We start from the raw sequence: 6,508 nt of genomic DNA, 5'->3' as shown, positions 1-6,508 counted from the left end.
GAATTTTACCTCCCGTGTTGAAAAGCCGTTTTCTCTCTTTCCTTTCTTTCTAACAAACGCGTGTGGAAAATGTTGTGGAAGATTCTTCCCTTTTTCTTTGAATCGAGCAAATGCTGTTTGGGGTCAAAAAGACGGTGTGTTCCCTATCAGTATTCCTGTTTATTGATTTTGTGTGGTATTAGCTCTTTTGATCAAGACTTTTTTGTGATGACGGTACCTATAGAAAGACCAGGAATTTCAGTTTTGTGACTGACTACTTTTGTTCGCACGGCATGGACAGGAGATGGGATGTGTATGGCATAGGTACAAGTAATGAAATAATAAGGAATTGGTTAAGTTAAATCTGTATTTCAATGAGCTATAATTGATTTTTTTGGTAAGTAAACTTTGAAATGCTCGCTGAAATGAGTTAGAATATCCTTTCTTTCTTACTATTTATTTCTAAAAAGAAAAAAGAAAAATTGAAAGAAAAATAGATCTGGACGAAGAAACCCACATCAATTATCCACCTTCAAACTTCTCGGCAGCGCGTCGGTGCTTTTATCTTTTAAAATGCTGACAGACATTTTGTCCCCTCTTTTTTCTATTTTGTTTCAAAAACAAAAGGCGAGATCGTTTATAACATCAATGCATGCATATTATGTGTTTTCCTTAACCTTGCCTACACAAACATAATTATGAAAGGTTTGAACCCAGGAGTCATTTCAAAAGTACCGCGGTAGGTTGAGTTTGATCGTCCGGGTGAACGTAATCCTAAATAGGACTGTTGCTGTTGACGGTGACTGACTTTTTAACAGCCTTAGTCATCTTAAGAGAGGCAAAGTGAGTTGCAACCTCGTTCCCAGGGTTCTCTCTCTTGCTTCGAGAAAGAACCCTGGTTGCGGCTGGTCACGTGGCTCCCAAAATTTGGGAGCCAAAAATAAAGAAGGGGAAGAAGACTAAATAAGTGTCGCTATGACAATAGTTACTCTGTCGGGGTCCGAGAGGAGTTTGCCGCCTCGTTTATTATCAACTGATGGCGCGGGTTGTCAACAACACCCGAAAAAAGTGTATAGCATAATGGAAGAGAGAGAACGCTGGGAACGAGGTAAGCCATTCCGTTGTAAAATACTCTTTTTTAAAGATTATTATGTTATTCACGTAAACCTGAATTTTGCAGTATCTTTTTCTTTTCATGAACTGCACGTGCGGAGTATGCAAATTTACCAAAATCTGGTTTTGCACGTGCAAATCGACGAGAGTTTTCGTATCCTGTCGTCAGGATGGCGAGCAAATGTTTTTTTCAAGTACAAATTCTCGGAACAAATAACTTGTTTTGCCTTCAAAACAATGTTTTCGTAACTCTCTTGAACGCAACTCAGAAACTCAAGCGCCATTTTGAAGCAAGAATATTCTCCCTACCCCAGATGGTATTCATCGTCCAGTCAAAATTTATTTGAGGACCTTCCCCCTCTGCGCAATTTATTGACACACATTTCCACGTGACCAGCCGCAACCAGGGTTCTTTTTCGAAGCAAGAGAGAGAACCCTGGGAACGAGGTTGAGTGAGTTGTATAACGTCAGTTGATGGTATTATACTTTGGTTAGGCCAATTGGTCAATTGCGTCGCGATTTCGTTGACGTCACCATTTCTCGTCGTTCGTTTGTGTTCGGTCAGTTGCGTGCTAAGGTTTAATCTGGTAAGCACATAAGGGCCTGTTTACATAAAGGTGGGTGAGGGGGGGGGGGGGGGGGCAGGTAGGTGAGGTAACACGTGGCGGGTTACCCCACCTAACATGTAAACGTGATCACATTAAAATGAGAGATTATATAGACGGGCGGTATTCAGTTTTTAATAACATCAGTTATGTGTCCTTATAAGCCCCTTTTTTTCCGGATACAGTTTCCGTACACACGTATCCGGCGAATTCGGCATACGAGTCCGCAACTTTTTTAATCCGCTCTCCAGAGTGGAAATTTTTGAATACGCTTTAATTCCGGAATCGTGTGGATCGGCTAAATCTAGATATTTTTTATCCGGTGACGTAACAAGACCGAGCCCAGTTCTTTACTGTGAATACTGTATTCAAGATGGCAACCTCCTGCTCTGTTTTCGATATTCCCAGTCCTGGGTACTAGAGTGAATCTGGACACGTGTCGATGCGCGTGGACGGGCAAATTCGATTTGAATAGGGATACGTGTGGGCATGGAAATTTTTTAAACCGGAAAGAAAATGTTGCGGATTAGAAAAATATCCGGATACGTGTGGACGCGATCTTATTGACGAAATCGCAGATTTGATCAAACAAGTATATCTCCCATGCATAATATCAAACGTTACAAACAACACAAATAAATGAACTTTGAAAAATTGTTGGACTAACAAGTTTTCAAAAACCCCAAGTGCAATTTTAGTCAACTTCAAGTTTGTTCATCCGTTTGCCCCATGTAACGGAATACAAGACAGTTCTGGATTGTGGATTCCTCGCAGTGGATTCTGGATTCCCGGTACTGTATTCCAGTCTTTGTCAGAGTAACTTGGGTTTTGGATTTCAATCGTTAGAGGGATTCCGGATACCTTGAGCTGTTTTCCGGATTCCAAAGCCCAAGATTCCGGATTCCCCAAGCAAAATTTTTTAGGTATTGGCATAATGAATAACAATTTTCCTACAATGTGAACGGTAGCCGACTACTACAGCCTTCCTCGCTTGAGATGCTTCGTGCCTCCCTAGAGGAGAAAGGCAAGGAGAGACGGTCTTATCCGCAGGCGATCCTTGCGCCGCGAGCAATGTCGAAAATTCGTCGTGGTGCCTGGCTACGAGGCAAGGTTGTAAACTAGATCCAGTTGTATATAACATCTTTCATCTGCTTTAGGTTTCTTTCACGAACAAGCAAGAAGCGACCGAGATAAATATGTCAAGATCTACTGGGAGAACATTCTGCCAAGTAAGATACAGTGTAGTGAATCATACTGACGTTGTGTTAAGCAATAGTAACAGACAGCAAACCAGGGGCGGGAGAGCGTGAATTTTTAAGGTATACGCACGCAGGGAAGAAAAGTTTAAGCTCCAAAGGCGGCCCAACCTACGGGTCTCCCCTAGAAAATGTTTAAATTTTGCTTCTCGTAAATGCGATTTCCAGCGTTTTCCGAGGGACATTTTCAGTCAATGAATACGCAGGAAAATGCACTAGTTAGTTGTTCATTTTACCCATCTCTGTAAAAAAGAGACCATTGACACCATCAGAATTATAGTATAATAAAACAACAAAGAAAATACTGACATAAACACATCAATATAGAGCGACAAATGTATCAGTCATCCCGATTTAAAAACAAAAAATATGCTTTTTCAGGAAATAAGAAGTATGGTTTTTCCCCATGTTTCAGCGTATGTGCGTATATGGACGCTACGCTCCTGCAAACAGTTGTGGCAAACTGAAAAGCTAAATAGCTAAAAAGGTCTATTTTTTTTATTTGATCACAAGACGATTCATCCATTAGCTTTCAGCTAAGTCAATTGAAGATATTGGTTTGTTTATACTAGTACTTTGGGGGTTTGAAATATCTGGGATATCTTTAGCTTTCAAACAATGTTTTTTTTCAAGGTGTGCAGATACCTTTTTTTGGCATCTTTCAAACATCAATCTCATGATGGTCTCTTTATTTCGAATTATTTTAAAATGCATTAAATTGGTTCAAATTTTAGCATATCAACAGTCGATGGGGTAATATTCTACCAGCACCTTCACAGTTAAATGTGCGCAAATATGTCTTTACAAGAAATACCTTAAGCCAAGTAAGTGTGTTATCTACTCTTAAATTTCGTTTTATTATAGAGTTCAAAGACAGTTTGAAAAATATTCGTGGCAGACTCTGGATAATTGGGCGTGTCCAACGATTGTTAGTCCCTCGTGCATAATGATAGAAGGGCATTCACCAAAAACGGCAAACCGACCATCGTAGCCATTTGAAACGAGAACATGGAATTTGGATCACCGAATAGCCTTCTAAGTACCAGAGACGCAGACGAAATCACTGCTCTATACCAATGCAGAGGTGAGTAGTTATCTTTTAAATTACCATATTTCGGTCCAGTTGGCGCTCAAAGGAGTGCATAAGCAAAAGAGAGAGTGTTACTTGAGGTGTATACGAATCATGCATTGTTGTTGTTTATTTTTTAATGTTAGAACTTACAAATGGTTGATCTTCCTGGTCTGGATGGACTCCCTGTGACGAGAAGTGCTATCGCACACGTGAGAAATTCTGCATTAATTCAGGAAACCAACAAGCTTGTAATGGAAACGTTAATGTTTACGGCGTAGAAAAACAGAGGATAAAGTGTCCATCTTCTATATGCCCTGGTAAATAACATTTTCTAACAAACAACTAACTTCTGATATAATTGTCATGATTTCCTCTTATTTTTGAGGCTGTCCGAGAAGTATAGAGTTTATACAGCCAAAGATCATCCTTACTGTGTTCTTCTGAGAAAACAAACAAATAAACAAACAACTATCAAAAAGTTTACGGTCCTTGATATTTTCGAAAACGCTTAAGCCTTCGGTCCACACGTTAACGGTGTTTCGGGTACCAAAAATGCAGGTTCGTGGAAATGCTCCCCAGAGTTTAATGGACCCGCCGGTTTATCCTTTTGGTGTGGACGGAAGAAAACGGAGGTTTTCGAATACGATGATGTCATACATTCATACAGCGCATGCCTTGTATGGTATCCTTTCGTTTTTCCATTGTTTCAGCGTTTCTGTTTGGACGGGCGAAAATGATTTTTCGAAAACGGAAAAAATGTCCGTTTTCTAAAATATCCGGATGCGTGTGAACGAGACCAAATATAAAATTGAGGAAAATGCTTATGCAGGGGGCAAGGAGGTAAACAAAATGTATTATGGGTAATATGAAAATGGTGAATAAAATGACAAAGGGCCCAGTCAAACGTAAATAACTCATCGAGCAAACGCTAACTTGACATTCTGTTACCTTATATAGCTCCTATCGACGGTCATTGGGGTCGTTGGTCGAATTGGAGCCCTTGCAGTAAAACTTGCAACGATGGCGTCAATACTCGATTTCGAAGATGCAACAACCCACCACCGGGACATAATGGAAAACAGTGCCCAGGGTCTTCAACCGAGGAGGGAATGTGTATCTTGAAGCGTTGCAATCTTGGTGAGAGTCAAATACCGTGACGTTAGTGGCCTGTTTGAGGTGAGCCAGTACGGCTAGTCGGGCTGGCCCTCTTCATTATATTGACCTAGATCGCTCGGCTAATGCCTTGTTTTCTAAGAAATTGTCGTTGTGTTTATTTTAAGACGGCAAGCTGGCCCAGCTTGCCAAGGTCCCGGTTGTTCGAGCCAGGATCTCGACAAGCCGGCTAGCCTGCCTCCTCATATAATCGCGACGAAAACTTAAAGAGGAGACAAGGCATGAGCTGAGCCAGCCCAGTATCGTACGTTTGGGCAAGCACGGCTCACTTCATATAACTAGGCCCTAAATTGTATTTCAGTGGCGGATCCAGGGGAGGGGCCCGGGGGGCCCGCCCCCTCCCCCCCTTATTTTTAGACCAAAATTAGGCCCGAAGGGCCGAAAAAAATTTTTTTGAGGCCAGGCCACCCCCTTATCTCATGGTCTGGATGACCGCCCCACCCCCTTATCTGAAGGTCTGGATTCGCCATTGTATTTTGCCTTTGTTTCAAACTCATTAACATTTGTGTTTTGGTATGGGCGGGTACATGGAGACCGAACGTCGTTTTCCTCGCCCGTTTACTACTAACGAGCTCAAGAAACCAGGGCGAAGACTACGGAAATGAGAAAATAGCAAAATGCAACAGGCTTAATAAGCAAAACAAAAACTCTGAACTTGCAGCAGGGCTTTTTGACAGATTTCTTTACCGTCATCACACGACTAACGTTGCCAATCGTCTTCGGAGTGGCAACTCAGCGATCCTGGCTTTCTAAGATCTGTCGATTGATAAAGGTGGTTTCGCTTAGTTCGAAATTTTAATTCTGTTGCAGTATGGCAGTAAGTGTGAACTTACTGCCATACTGCAACAGAATTAAAATTTGAACTAAGAAAACACTTCAATCGCCAGTTTAAAAAGCCTGTTTTGGCACGGGTTATTCTCGAAACATCTTTTCATATGATGTGGGTAATCTTTTTGGATGTTACGATTGCTTTTTAAAACATTGTCCCAAGTGGCCAAGAGGGTCTTGGATTCAGGATTGTTTGTCAGTGGAACTTGGATTCCAATCGTTAGTGGGATTGCGGATTCCTTAGCTGTATTCCGGATTCCAATGCAAAAATTCCCCGGATTCCGGAATCCGAATTCCCTTACATGGGGTGAAAAACAAGTAGATAAATAAACAAGTAAATAAATAATGACCGCGTGATATTTATAATAGCCGAGCTCCACGAGTGGGAAGCGCGCGCGAGCGGCGCCCCATAGCTAAGTAAATCTACCCATACCAGAAAATTTTACAGCGTGCCATTTATTTACCCGAGTGTTCTTCCATCG

At 41.5% G+C, this 6,508-nt stretch overlaps 1 pseudogene; it reads left to right on the top strand.

Moving 5' to 3' along the window:
* Positions 1–1,059: 1,059 nt before the first annotated feature.
* The window catches only part of LOC140945103 (uncharacterized), a 10,940-nt pseudogene continuing 5,491 nt past the window's right edge, over positions 1,060–6,508 (top strand).

The sequence above is a fragment of the Porites lutea genome, chromosome 8 (genome assembly GCF_958299795.1).
Source record: "Porites lutea chromosome 8, jaPorLute2.1, whole genome shotgun sequence".
NCBI lineage: Eukaryota > Metazoa > Cnidaria > Anthozoa > Scleractinia > Poritidae > Porites > Porites lutea.
Note: the sequence above shows the minus strand (reverse complement) of the source record. Positions and strands in the feature narration are given on the sequence as shown.